At 29.7% G+C, this 12,872-nt stretch overlaps 15 non-coding genes across 15 annotated transcripts; all 15 read left to right on the top strand.

The window, feature by feature from the left end:
• The first annotated feature begins 189 nt into the window (after window positions 1–189).
• Window positions 190–308, top strand: LOC129917273 (5S ribosomal RNA). The gene has a single exon (XR_008772642.1). It is a non-coding gene; the product is annotated as a 5S ribosomal RNA (ribosomal RNA).
• Window positions 309–1,104: 796 nt separating this feature from the next.
• Window positions 1,105–1,223, top strand: LOC129917271 (5S ribosomal RNA). Its single transcript, XR_008772640.1, has one exon. It is a non-coding gene; the product is annotated as a 5S ribosomal RNA (ribosomal RNA).
• Window positions 1,224–2,024: 801 nt separating this feature from the next.
• Window positions 2,025–2,143, top strand: LOC129917270 (5S ribosomal RNA). Its single transcript, XR_008772639.1, has one exon. It is a non-coding gene; the product is annotated as a 5S ribosomal RNA (ribosomal RNA).
• Window positions 2,144–2,445: 302 nt separating this feature from the next.
• On the top strand, window positions 2,446–2,564 carry LOC129917269 (5S ribosomal RNA). The gene has a single exon (XR_008772638.1). It is a non-coding gene; the product is annotated as a 5S ribosomal RNA (ribosomal RNA).
• An 807-nt stretch (window positions 2,565–3,371) lies between these two features.
• LOC129917268 (5S ribosomal RNA) lies at window positions 3,372–3,490 on the top strand. Its single transcript, XR_008772637.1, has one exon. It is a non-coding gene; the product is annotated as a 5S ribosomal RNA (ribosomal RNA).
• An 800-nt stretch (window positions 3,491–4,290) lies between these two features.
• LOC129917267 (5S ribosomal RNA) lies at window positions 4,291–4,409 on the top strand. The gene has a single exon (XR_008772636.1). It is a non-coding gene; the product is annotated as a 5S ribosomal RNA (ribosomal RNA).
• A 796-nt stretch (window positions 4,410–5,205) lies between these two features.
• On the top strand, window positions 5,206–5,324 carry LOC129917266 (5S ribosomal RNA). Its single transcript, XR_008772635.1, has one exon. It is a non-coding gene; the product is annotated as a 5S ribosomal RNA (ribosomal RNA).
• Window positions 5,325–6,125: 801 nt separating this feature from the next.
• On the top strand, window positions 6,126–6,244 carry LOC129917265 (5S ribosomal RNA). The gene has a single exon (XR_008772634.1). It is a non-coding gene; the product is annotated as a 5S ribosomal RNA (ribosomal RNA).
• A 302-nt stretch (window positions 6,245–6,546) lies between these two features.
• LOC129917264 (5S ribosomal RNA) lies at window positions 6,547–6,665 on the top strand. Its single transcript, XR_008772633.1, has one exon. It is a non-coding gene; the product is annotated as a 5S ribosomal RNA (ribosomal RNA).
• Window positions 6,666–7,473: 808 nt separating this feature from the next.
• LOC129917263 (5S ribosomal RNA) lies at window positions 7,474–7,592 on the top strand. The gene has a single exon (XR_008772632.1). It is a non-coding gene; the product is annotated as a 5S ribosomal RNA (ribosomal RNA).
• A 799-nt stretch (window positions 7,593–8,391) lies between these two features.
• Window positions 8,392–8,510, top strand: LOC129917262 (5S ribosomal RNA). Its single transcript, XR_008772631.1, has one exon. It is a non-coding gene; the product is annotated as a 5S ribosomal RNA (ribosomal RNA).
• A 796-nt stretch (window positions 8,511–9,306) lies between these two features.
• Window positions 9,307–9,425, top strand: LOC129917260 (5S ribosomal RNA). The gene has a single exon (XR_008772629.1). It is a non-coding gene; the product is annotated as a 5S ribosomal RNA (ribosomal RNA).
• Window positions 9,426–10,220: 795 nt separating this feature from the next.
• On the top strand, window positions 10,221–10,339 carry LOC129917259 (5S ribosomal RNA). Its single transcript, XR_008772628.1, has one exon. It is a non-coding gene; the product is annotated as a 5S ribosomal RNA (ribosomal RNA).
• Window positions 10,340–11,141: 802 nt separating this feature from the next.
• Window positions 11,142–11,260, top strand: LOC129917258 (5S ribosomal RNA). The gene has a single exon (XR_008772627.1). It is a non-coding gene; the product is annotated as a 5S ribosomal RNA (ribosomal RNA).
• A 796-nt stretch (window positions 11,261–12,056) lies between these two features.
• Window positions 12,057–12,175, top strand: LOC129917257 (5S ribosomal RNA). The gene has a single exon (XR_008772626.1). It is a non-coding gene; the product is annotated as a 5S ribosomal RNA (ribosomal RNA).
• The last annotated feature ends 697 nt before the right edge of the window (window positions 12,176–12,872 follow it).

Genomic DNA, 12,872 nt, shown 5'->3' with positions numbered 1-12,872 from the left:
ATTTCATGTTGTTATGCCTTAAAGAAACTCAATTCAATCGAAAGGGGTTGAAAACTTGACAACATAATAAATACTGCTCACAACTCACATTGCAATTAATTAAATCTAAAGTCTCGTTGCATTAACTAATATTATTCCAATTGGAATAGAAAAATTTCTCATAAGTTTCAACTTTGATAAGAAGTTTTCGCCAACGACCATACCACGATGAAAATATCGGTTCTCGTCCGATCACCGAAATCAAGCATCGTCGGGCGCGGTTAGTACTTAGATGGGGGACCGCTTGGGAACACCGCGTGTTGTTGGCACACGTGCCTTTTTGCCAGTATAAGGCTCTCTAGTCATACTTTTTTGTTTTTAATTTTTTATTCTATTTCATGTGTGAAATTTGAAATTTGTTTTTTTTTTTTTTAATTTCGTATGAGGGCACTACCTAGTGATTTTTGCCATTGAAAATCGGTTTTATTTGGTATTGTGCTTAGCTACGAATTGTTAAATGTTATTTTTTTGTCATGATGACGAAAAAAGTAAAAAAAAATAAAATCTGATTTTTTTATGTTTGAAGATTTGACGAACAAATTTTTTTTTTTAACTCTCATAATTTATGTGAACATTTTTTAAACAGTCCATAAAATAAGTGAATAGTGTGTATGTATTTGGTTCGTACTTACGTTAAAGTCATTTAAGTAAGATTTTTCATGTGAGATTTTTTTCTGTACATTTGCATTGAAAGCAGTGCCCCTGAAAGTAGGCAGTGATTTTTTTTAAAATTTTAAGTCAACTCATAATTTTTTTTTAGAAAAATAAAAAAAAATGTCAAAAATACTTGTTTTGTGGGCTAATTAACATTACATCTATCTTATACTTGCTACTAAAACACCATATGAAATAAAAAAAAAACTAACATTATTTTGTATTTCATGTTGTTATGCCTTAAAGAAACTCAATTCAATCGAAAGGGGTTGAAAACTTGACAACATAATAAATACTGCTCACAACTCACATTGCAATTAATTAAATCTAAAGTCTCGTTGCATTAACTAATATTATTCCAATTGGAATAGAAAAATTTCTCATAAGTTTCAACTTTGATAAGAAGTTTTCGCCAACGACCATACCACGATGAAAATATCGGTTCTCGTCCGATCACCGAAATCAAGCATCGTCGGGCGCGGTTAGTACTTAGATGGGGGACCGCTTGGGAACACCGCGTGTTGTTGGCACACGTGCCTTTTTGCCAGTATAAGGCTCTCTAGTCATACTTTTTTGTTTTTAATTTTTTATTCTATTTCATGTGTGAAATTTGAAATTTGTTTTTTTTTTTTTAATTTCGTATGAGGGCACTACCTAGTGATTTTTGCCATTGAAAATCGGTTTTATTTGGTATTGTGCTTAGCTACGAATTGTTAAATGTTATTTTTTTTGTCATGATGACGAAAAAAGTAAAAAAAAAATAAAATCTGATTTTTTTATGTTTGAAGATTTGACGAACAAATTGTTTTTTTTTTTAACTCTCATAATTTATGTGAACATTTTTTAAACAGCTCATAAAATAAGTGAATAGTATGTATGTATTTGGTTCGTACTTACGTTAAAGTCATTTAAGTAAGATTTTTCATGTGAGATTTTTTTCTGTACATTTGCATTGAAAGCAGTGCCCCTGAAAGTAGGCAGTGATTTTTTTTTTAAATTTTAAGTCAACTCATAATTTTTTTTTAGAAAAATGAAAAAAAATGTCAAAAATACTTGTTTTGTGGGCTAATTAACATTACATCTATCTTATACTTGCTACTAAAACACCATATGAAATAAAAAAAAAAATAACATTATTTTGTATTTCATGTTGTTATGCCTTAAAGAAACTCAATTCAATCGAAAGGGGTTGAAAACTTGACAACATAATAAATACTGCTCACAACTCACATTGCAATTAATTAAATCTAAAGTCTCGTCGCATTAACTAATATTATTCCAATTGGAATAGAAAAATTTCTCATAAGTTTCAACTTTGATAAGAAGTTTTCGCCAACGACCATACCACGATGAAAATATCGGTTCTCGTCCGATCACCGAAATCAAGCATCGTCGGGCGCGGTTAGTACTTAGATGGGGGACCGCTTGGGAACACCGCGTGTTGTTGGCACACGTGCCTTTTTGCCAGTATAAGGCTCTCTAGTCATACTTTTTTTGTTTTTAATTTTGTATTCTATTTCATGTGTGAAATTTGAAATTTTTTTTTTTTTTTAAATTTCGTATGATTTTTGCCATTGAAAATCGGTTTTATTTGGTATTGTGCTTAGCTACGAATTGTTTAATGTTATTTTTTTGTCATGATGACGAAAAAAGTAAAAAAAAAATAAAATCTGATTTTTTTATGTTTGAAAATTTGACGAACAAATTTTTTTTTTTAACTCTCATAATTTATGTGAACATTTTTTTGTTTTCGCCAACGACCATACCACGATGAAAATATCGGTTCTCGTCCGATCACCGAAATCAAGCATCGTCGGGCGCGGTTAGTACTTAGATGGGGGACCGCTTGGGAACACCGCGTGTTGTTGGCACACGTGCCTTTTTGCCAGTATAAGGCTCTCTAGTCATACTTTTTTGTTTTTAATTTTTTATTCTATTTCATGTGTGAAATTTGAAATTTGTTTTTTTTTTTTTTAATTTCGTATGAGGGCACTACCTAGTGATTTTTGCCATTGAAAATCGGTTTTATTTGGTATTGTGCTTAGCTACGAATTGTTAAATGTTATTTTTTTTGTCATGATGACGAAAAAAGTAAAAAAAAAATAAAATCTGATTTTTTTATGTTTGAAGATTTGACGAACAAATTGTTTTTTTTTTTTAACTCTCATAATTTATGTGAACATTTTTTAAACAGCTCATAAAATAAGTGAATAGTAGGTATGTATGTATTTGGTTCGTACTTACGTTAAAGTCATTTAAGTAAGATTTTTCATGTGAGATTTTTTTCTGTACATTTGCATTGAAAGCAGTGCCCCTGAAAGTAGGCAGTGATTTTTTTTTTAAATTTTAAGTCAACTCATAATTTTTTTTTAGAAAAATAAAAAAAAATGTCAAAAATACTTGTTTTGTGGGCTAATTAACATTACATCTATCTTATACTTGCTACTAAAACACCATATGAAATAAAAAAAAAACTAACATTATTTTGTATTTCATGTTGTTATGCCTTAAAGAAACTCAATTCAATCGAAAGGGGTTGAAAACTTGACAACATAATAAATACTGCTCACAACTCACATTGCAATTAATTAAATCTAAAGTCTCGTCGCATTAACTAATATTATTCCAATTGGAATAGAAAAATTTCTCATAAGTTTCAACTTTGATAAGAAGTTTTCGCCAACGACCATACCACGATGAAAATATCGGTTCTCGTCCGATCACCGAAATCAAGCATCGTCGGGCGCGGTTAGTACTTAGATGGGGGACCGCTTGGGAACACCGCGTGTTGTTGGCACACGTGCCTTTTTGCCAGTATAAGGCTCTCTAGTCATACTTTTTTGTTTTTAATTTTTTATTCTATTTCATGTGTGAAATTTGAAATTTGTTTTTTTTTTTTTTAATTTCGTATGAGGGCACTACCTAGTGATTTTTGCCATTGAAAATCGGTTTTATTTGGTATTGTGCTTAGCTACGAATTGTTAAATGTTATTTTTTTGTCATGATGACGAAAAAAGTAAAAAAAAAATAAAATCTGATTTTTTTATGTTTGAAGATTTGACGAACAAATTGTTTTTTTTTTTAACTCTCATAATTTATGTGAACATTTTTTAAACAGCTCATAAAATAAGTGAATAGTATGTATGTATTTGGTTCGTACTTACGTTAAAGTCATTTAAGTAAGATTTTTCATGTGAGATTTTTTTCTGTACATTTGCATTGAAAGCAGTGCCCCTGAAAGTAGGCAGTGATTTTTTTTTAAATTTTAAGTCAACTCATAATTTTTTTTTAGAAAAATAAAAAAAAATGTCAAAAATACTTGTTTTGTGGGCTAATTAACATTACATCTATCTTATACTTGCTACTAAAACACCATATGAAATAAAAAAAAAACTAACATTATTTTGTATTTCATGTTGTTATGCCTTAAAGAAACTCAATTCAATCGAAAGGGGTTGAAAACTTGACAACATAATAAATACTGCTCACAACTCACATTGCAATTAATTAAATCTAAAGTCTCGTTGCATTAACTAATATTATTCCAATTGGAATAGAAAAATTTCTCATAAGTTTCAACTTTGATAAGAAGTTTTCGCCAACGACCATACCACGATGAAAATATCGGTTCTCGTCCGATCACCGAAATCAAGCATCGTCGGGCGCGGTTAGTACTTAGATGGGGGACCGCTTGGGAACACCGCGTGTTGTTGGCACACGTGCCTTTTTGCCAGTATAAGGCTCTCTAGTCATACTTTTTTGTTTTTAATTTTTTATTCTATTTCATGTGTGAAATTTGAAATTTGTTTTTTTTTTTTTTAATTTCGTATGAGGGCACTACCTAGTGATTTTTGCCATTGAAAATCGGTTTTATTTGGTATTGTGCTTAGCTACGAATTGTTAAATGTTATTTTTTTGTCATGATGACGAAAAAAGTAAAAAAAAATAAAATCTGATTTTTTTATGTTTGAAGATTTGACGAACAAATTTTTTTTTTTAACTCTCATAATTTATGTGAACATTTTTTAAACAGTCCATAAAATAAGTGAATAGTGTGTATGTATTTGGTTCGTACTTACGTTAAAGTCATTTAAGTAAGATTTTTCATGTGAGATTTTTTTCTGTACATTTGCATTGAAAGCAGTGCCCCTGAAAGTAGGCAGTGATTTTTTTTAAAATTTTAAGTCAACTCATAATTTTTTTTTAGAAAAATAAAAAAAAATGTCAAAAATACTTGTTTTGTGGGCTAATTAACATTACATCTATCTTATACTTGCTACTAAAACACCATATGAAATAAAAAAAAAACTAACATTATTTTGTATTTCATGTTGTTATGCCTTAAAGAAACTCAATTCAATCGAAAGGGGTTGAAAACTTGACAACATAATAAATACTGCTCACAACTCACATTGCAATTAATTAAATCTAAAGTCTCGTTGCATTAACTAATATTATTCCAATTGGAATAGAAAAATTTCTCATAAGTTTCAACTTTGATAAGAAGTTTTCGCCAACGACCATACCACGATGAAAATATCGGTTCTCGTCCGATCACCGAAATCAAGCATCGTCGGGCGCGGTTAGTACTTAGATGGGGGACCGCTTGGGAACACCGCGTGTTGTTGGCACACGTGCCTTTTTGCCAGTATAAGGCTCTCTAGTCATACTTTTTTGTTTTTAATTTTTTATTCTATTTCATGTGTGAAATTTGAAATTTGTTTTTTTTTTTTTAATTTCGTATGAGGGCACTACCTAGTGATTTTTGCCATTGAAAATCGGTTTTATTTGGTATTGTGCTTAGCTACGAATTGTTAAATGTTATTTTTTTTGTCATGATGACGAAAAAAGTAAAAAAAAAATAAAATCTGATTTTTTTATGTTTGAAGATTTGACGAACAAATTGTTTTTTTTTTTAACTCTCATAATTTATGTGAACATTTTTTAAACAGCTCATAAAATAAGTGAATAGTATGTATGTATTTGGTTCGTACTTACGTTAAAGTCATTTAAGTAAGATTTTTCATGTGAGATTTTTTTCTGTACATTTGCATTGAAAGCAGTGCCCCTGAAAGTAGGCAGTGATTTTTTTTTTAAATTTTAAGTCAACTCATAATTTTTTTTTAGAAAAATGAAAAAAAATGTCAAAAATACTTGTTTTGTGGGCTAATTAACATTACATCTATCTTATACTTGCTACTAAAACACCATATGAAATAAAAAAAAAAATAACATTATTTTGTATTTCATGTTGTTATGCCTTAAAGAAACTCAATTCAATCGAAAGGGGTTGAAAACTTGACAACATAATAAATACTGCTCACAACTCACATTGCAATTAATTAAATCTAAAGTCTCGTCGCATTAACTAATATTATTCCAATTGGAATAGAAAAATTTCTCATAAGTTTCAACTTTGATAAGAAGTTTTCGCCAACGACCATACCACGATGAAAATATCGGTTCTCGTCCGATCACCGAAATCAAGCATCGTCGGGCGCGGTTAGTACTTAGATGGGGGACCGCTTGGGAACACCGCGTGTTGTTGGCACACGTGCCTTTTTGCCAGTATAAGGCTCTCTAGTCATACTTTTTTTGTTTTTAATTTTGTATTCTATTTCATGTGTGAAATTTGAAATTTTTTTTTTTTTTTAAATTTCGTATGATTTTTGCCATTGAAAATCGGTTTTATTTGGTATTGTGCTTAGCTACGAATTGTTTAATGTTATTTTTTTGTCATGATGACGAAAAAAGTAAAAAAAAAATAAAATCTGATTTTTTTATGTTTGAAAATTTGACGAACAAATTTTTTTTTTTAACTCTCATAATTTATGTGAACATTTTTTTGTTTTCGCCAACGACCATACCACGATGAAAATATCGGTTCTCGTCCGATCACCGAAATCAAGCATCGTCGGGCGCGGTTAGTACTTAGATGGGGGACCGCTTGGGAACACCGCGTGTTGTTGGCACACGTGCCTTTTTGCCAGTATAAGGCTCTCTAGTCATACTTTTTTGTTTTTAATTTTTTATTCTATTTCATGTGTGAAATTTGAAATTTGTTTTTTTTTTTTTTAATTTCGTATGAGGGCACTACCTAGTGATTTTTGCCATTGAAAATCGGTTTTATTTGGTATTGTGCTTAGCTACGAATTGTTAAATGTTATTTTTTTTGTCATGATGACGAAAAAAGTAAAAAAAAAATAAAATCTGATTTTTTTATGTTTGAAGATTTGACGAACAAATTGTTTTTTTTTTTTTAACTCTCATAATTTATGTGAACATTTTTTAAACAGCTCATAAAATAAGTGAATAGTAGGTATGTATGTATTTGGTTCGTACTTACGTTAAAGTCATTTAAGTAAGATTTTTCATGTGAGATTTTTTTCTGTACATTTGCATTGAAAGCAGTGCCCCTGAAAGTAGGCAGTGATTTTTTTTTTAAATTTTAAGTCAACTCATAATTTTTTTTTAGAAAAATAAAAAAAAATGTCAAAAATACTTGTTTTGTGGGCTAATTAACATTACATCTATCTTATACTTGCTACTAAAACACCATATGAAATAAAAAAAAAACTAACATTATTTTGTATTTCATGTTGTTATGCCTTAAAGAAACTCAATTCAATCGAAAGGGGTTGAAAACTTGACAACATAATAAATACTGCTCACAACTCACATTGCAATTAATTAAATCTAAAGTCTCGTCGCATTAACTAATATTATTCCAATTGGAATAGAAAAATTTCTCATAAGTTTCAACTTTGATAAGAAGTTTTCGCCAACGACCATACCACGATGAAAATATCGGTTCTCGTCCGATCACCGAAATCAAGCATCGTCGGGCGCGGTTAGTACTTAGATGGGGGACCGCTTGGGAACACCGCGTGTTGTTGGCACACGTGCCTTTTTGCCAGTATAAGGCTCTCTAGTCATACTTTTTTGTTTTTAATTTTTTATTCTATTTCATGTGTGAAATTTGAAATTTGTTTTTTTTTTTTTAATTTCGTATGAGGGCACTACCTAGTGATTTTTGCCATTGAAAATCGGTTTTATTTGGTATTGTGCTTAGCTACGAATTGTTAAATGTTATTTTTTTGTCATGATGACGAAAAAAGTAAAAAAAAAATAAAATCTGATTTTTTTATGTTTGAAGATTTGACGAACAAATTGTTTTTTTTTTTAACTCTCATAATTTATGTGAACATTTTTTAAACAGCTCATAAAATAAGTGAATAGTATGTATGTATTTGGTTCGTACTTACGTTAAAGTCATTTAAGTAAGATTTTTCATGTGAGATTTTTTTCTGTACATTTGCATTGAAAGCAGTGCCCCTGAAAGTAGGCAGTGATTTTTTTTTAAATTTTAAGTCAACTCATAATTTTTTTTTAGAAAAATAAAAAAAAATGTCAAAAATACTTGTTTTGTGGGCTAATTAACATTACATCTATCTTATACTTGCTACTAAAACACCATATGAAATAAAAAAAAAACTAACATTATTTTGTATTTCATGTTGTTATGCCTTAAAGAAACTCAATTCAATCGAAAGGGGTTGAAAACTTGACAACATAATAAATACTGCTCACAACTCACATTGCAATTAATTAAATCTAAAGTCTCGTTGCATTAACTAATATTATTCCAATTGGAATAGAAAAATTTCTCATAAGTTTCAACTTTGATAAGAAGTTTTCGCCAACGACCATACCACGATGAAAATATCGGTTCTCGTCCGATCACCGAAATCAAGCATCGTCGGGCGCGGTTAGTACTTAGATGGGGGACCGCTTGGGAACACCGCGTGTTGTTGGCACACGTGCCTTTTTGCCAGTATAAGGCTCTCTAGTCATACTTTTTTGTTTTTAATTTTTTATTCTATTTCATGTGTGAAATTTGAAATTTGTTTTTTTTTTTTTTAATTTCGTATGAGGGCACTACCTAGTGATTTTTGCCATTGAAAATCGGTTTTATTTGGTATTGTGCTTAGCTACGAATTGTTAAATGTTATTTTTTTGTCATGATGACGAAAAAAGTAAAAAAAAATAAAATCTGATTTTTTTATGTTTGAAGATTTGACGAACAAATTTTTTTTTTTAACTCTCATAATTTATGTGAACATTTTTTAAACAGTCCATAAAATAAGTGAATAGTGTGTATGTATTTGGTTCGTACTTACGTTAAAGTCATTTAAGTAAGATTTTTCATGTGAGATTTTTTTCTGTACATTTGCATTGAAAGCAGTGCCCCTGAAAGTAGGCAGTGATTTTTTTTAAAATTTTAAGTCAACTCATAATTTTTTTTTAGAAAAATAAAAAAAAATGTCAAAAATACTTGTTTTGTGGGCTAATTAACATTACATCTATCTTATACTTGCTACTAAAACACCATATGAAATAAAAAAAAAACTAACATTATTTTGTATTTCATGTTGTTATGCCTTAAAGAAACTCAATTCAATCGAAAGGGGTTGAAAACTTGACAACATAATAAATACTGCTCACAACTCACATTGCAATTAATTAAATCTAAAGTCTCGTTGCATTAACTAATATTATTCCAATTGGAATAGAAAAATTTCTCATAAGTTTCAACTTTGATAAGAAGTTTTCGCCAACGACCATACCACGATGAAAATATCGGTTCTCGTCCGATCACCGAAATCAAGCATCGTCGGGCGCGGTTAGTACTTAGATGGGGGACCGCTTGGGAACACCGCGTGTTGTTGGCACACGTGCCTTTTTGCCAGTATAAGGCTCTCTAGTCATACTTTTTTGTTTTTAATTTTTTATTCTATTTCATGTGTGAAATTTGAAATTTGTTTTTTTTTTTTTAATTTCGTATGAGGGCACTACCTAGTGATTTTTGCCATTGAAAATCGGTTTTATTTGGTATTGTGCTTAGCTACGAATTGTTAAATGTTATTTTTTTGTCATGATGACGAAAAAAGTAAAAAAAAATAAAATCTGATTTTTTTATGTTTGAAGATTTGACGAACAAATTTTTTTTTTTAACTCTCATAATTTATGTGAACATTTTTTAAACAGTCCATAAAATAAGTGAATAGTGTGTATGTATTTGGTTCGTACTTACGTTAAAGTCATTTAAGTAAGATTTTTCATGTGAGATTTTTTTCTGTACATTTGCATTGAAAGCAGTGCCCCTGAAAGTAGGCAGTGATTTTTTTTAAAATTTTAAGTCAACTCATAATTTTTTTTTAGAAAAATAAAAAAAAATGTCAAAAATACTTGTTTTGTGGGCTAATTAACATTACATCTATCTTATACTTGCTACTAAAACACCATATGAAATAAAAAAAAAACTAACATTATTTTGTATTTCATGTTGTTATGCCTTAAAGAAACTCAATTCAATCGAAAGGGGTTGAAAACTTGACAACATAATAAATACTGCTCACAACTCACATTGCAATTAATTAAATCTAAAGTCTCGTTGCATTAACTAATATTATTCCAATTGGAATAGAAAAATTTCTCATAAGTTTCAACTTTGATAAGAAGTTTTCGCCAACGACCATACCACGATGAAAATATCGGTTCTCGTCCGATCACCGAAATCAAGCATCGTCGGGCGCGGTTAGTACTTAGATGGGGGACCGCTTGGGAACACCGCGTGTTGTTGGCACACGTGCCTTTTTGCCAGTATAAGGCTCTCTAGTCATACTTTTTTGTTTTTAATTTTTTATTCTATTTCATGTGTGAAATTTGAAATTTGTTTTTTTTTTTTTTAATTTCGTATGAGGGCACTACCTAGTGATTTTTGCCATTGAAAATCGGTTTTATTTGGTATTGTGCTTAGCTACGAATTGTTAAATGTTATTTTTTTTGTCATGATGACGAAAAAAGTAAAAAAAAAATAAAATCTGATTTTTTTATGTTTGAAGATTTGACGAACAAATTGTTTTTTTTTTTAACTCTCATAATTTATGTGAACATTTTTTAAACAGCTCATAAAATAAGTGAATAGTATGTATGTATTTGGTTCGTACTTACGTTAAAGTCATTTAAGTAAGATTTTTCATGTGAGATTTTTTTCTGTACATTTGCATTGAAAGCAGTGCCCCTGAAAGTAGGCAGTGATTTTTTTTTTAAATTTTAAGTCAACTCATAATTTTTTTTTAGAAAAATGAAAAAAAATGTCAAAAATACTTGTTTTGTGGGCTAATTAACATTACATCTATCTTATACTTGCTACTAAAACACCATATGAAATAAAAAAAAAAATAACATTATTTTGTATTTCATGTTGTTATGCCTTAAAGAAACTCAATTCAATCGAAAGGGGTTGAAAACTTGACAACATAATAAATACTGCTCACAACTCACATTGCAATTAATTAAATCTAAAGTCTCGTCGCATTAACTAATATTATTCCAATTGGAATAGAAAAATTTCTCATAAGTTTCAACTTTGATAAGAAGTTTTCGCCAACGACCATACCACGATGAAAATATCGGTTCTCGTCCGATCACCGAAATCAAGCATCGTCGGGCGCGGTTAGTACTTAGATGGGGGACCGCTTGGGAACACCGCGTGTTGTTGGCACACGTGCCTTTTTGCCAGTATAAGGCTCTCTAGTCATACTTTTTTGTTTTTAATTTTTTATTCTATTTCATGTGTGAAATTTGAAATTTGTTTTTTTTTTTTTTAATTTCGTATGAGGGCACTACCTAGTGATTTTTGCCATTGAAAATCGGTTTTATTTGGTATTGTGCTTAGCTACGAATTGTTAAATGTTATTTTTTTGTCATGATGACGAAAAAAGTAAAAAAAAATAAAATCTGATTTTTTTATGTTTGAAGATTTGACGAACAAATTTTTTTTTTTAACTCTCATAATTTATGTGAACATTTTTTAAACAGTCCATAAAATAAGTGAATAGTGTGTATGTATTTGGTTCGTACTTACGTTAAAGTCATTTAAGTAAGATTTTTCATGTGAGATTTTTTTCTGTACATTTGCATTGAAAGCAGTGCCCCTGAAAGTAGGCAGTGATTTTTTTTAAAATTTTAAGTCAACTCATAATTTTTTTTTAGAAAAATAAAAAAAAATGTCAAAAATACTTGTTTTGTGGGCTAATTAACATTACATCTATCTTATACTTGCTACTAAAACACCATATGAAATAAAAAAAAAACTAACATTATTTTGTATTTCATGTTGTTATGCCTTAAAGAAACTCAATTCAATCGAAAGGGGTTGAAAACTTGACAACATAATAAATACTGCTCACAACTCACATTGCAATTAATTAAATCTAAAGTCTCGTTGCATTAACTAATATTATTCCAATTGGAATAGAAAAATTTCTCATAAGTTTCAACTTTGATAAGAAGTTTTCGCCAACGACCATACCACGATGAAAATATCGGTTCTCGTCCGATCACCGAAATCAAGCATCGTCGGGCGCGGTTAGTACTTAGATGGGGGACCGCTTGGGAACACCGCGTGTTGTTGGCACACGTGCCTTTTTGCCAGTATAAGGCTCTCTAGTCATACTTTTTTGTTTTTAATTTTTTATTCTATTTCATGTGTGAAATTTGAAATTTGTTTTTTTTTTTTTAATTTCGTATGAGGGCACTACCTAGTGATTTTTGCCATTGAAAATCGGTTTTATTTGGTATTGTGCTTAGCTACGAATTGTTAAATGTTATTTTTTTTGTCATGATGACGAAAAAAGTAAAAAAAAAATAAAATCTGATTTTTTTATGTTTGAAGATTTGACGAACAAATTGTTTTTTTTTTTAACTCTCATAATTTATGTGAACATTTTTTAAACAGCTCATAAAATAAGTGAATAGTATGTATGTATTTGGTTCGTACTTACGTTAAAGTCATTTAAGTAAGATTTTTCATGTGAGATTTTTTTCTGTACATTTGCATTGAAAGCAGTGCCCCTGAAAGTAGGCAGTGATTTTTTTTTTAAATTTTAAGTCAACTCATAATTTTTTTTTAGAAAAATGAAAAAAAATGTCAAAAATACTTGTTTTGTGGGCTAATTAACATTACATCTATCTTATACTTGCTACTAAAACACCATATGAAATAAAAAAAAAAATAACATTATTTTGTATTTCATGTTGTTATGCCTTAAAGAAACTCAATTCAATCGAAAGGGGTTGAAAACTTGACAACATAATAAATACTGCTCACAACT

This window comes from Episyrphus balteatus, chromosome 3 (assembly GCF_945859705.1).
Source record: "Episyrphus balteatus chromosome 3, idEpiBalt1.1, whole genome shotgun sequence".
Taxonomy (NCBI): domain Eukaryota; kingdom Metazoa; phylum Arthropoda; class Insecta; order Diptera; family Syrphidae; genus Episyrphus; species Episyrphus balteatus.
Note: the sequence above shows the minus strand (reverse complement) of the source record. Positions and strands in the feature narration are given on the sequence as shown.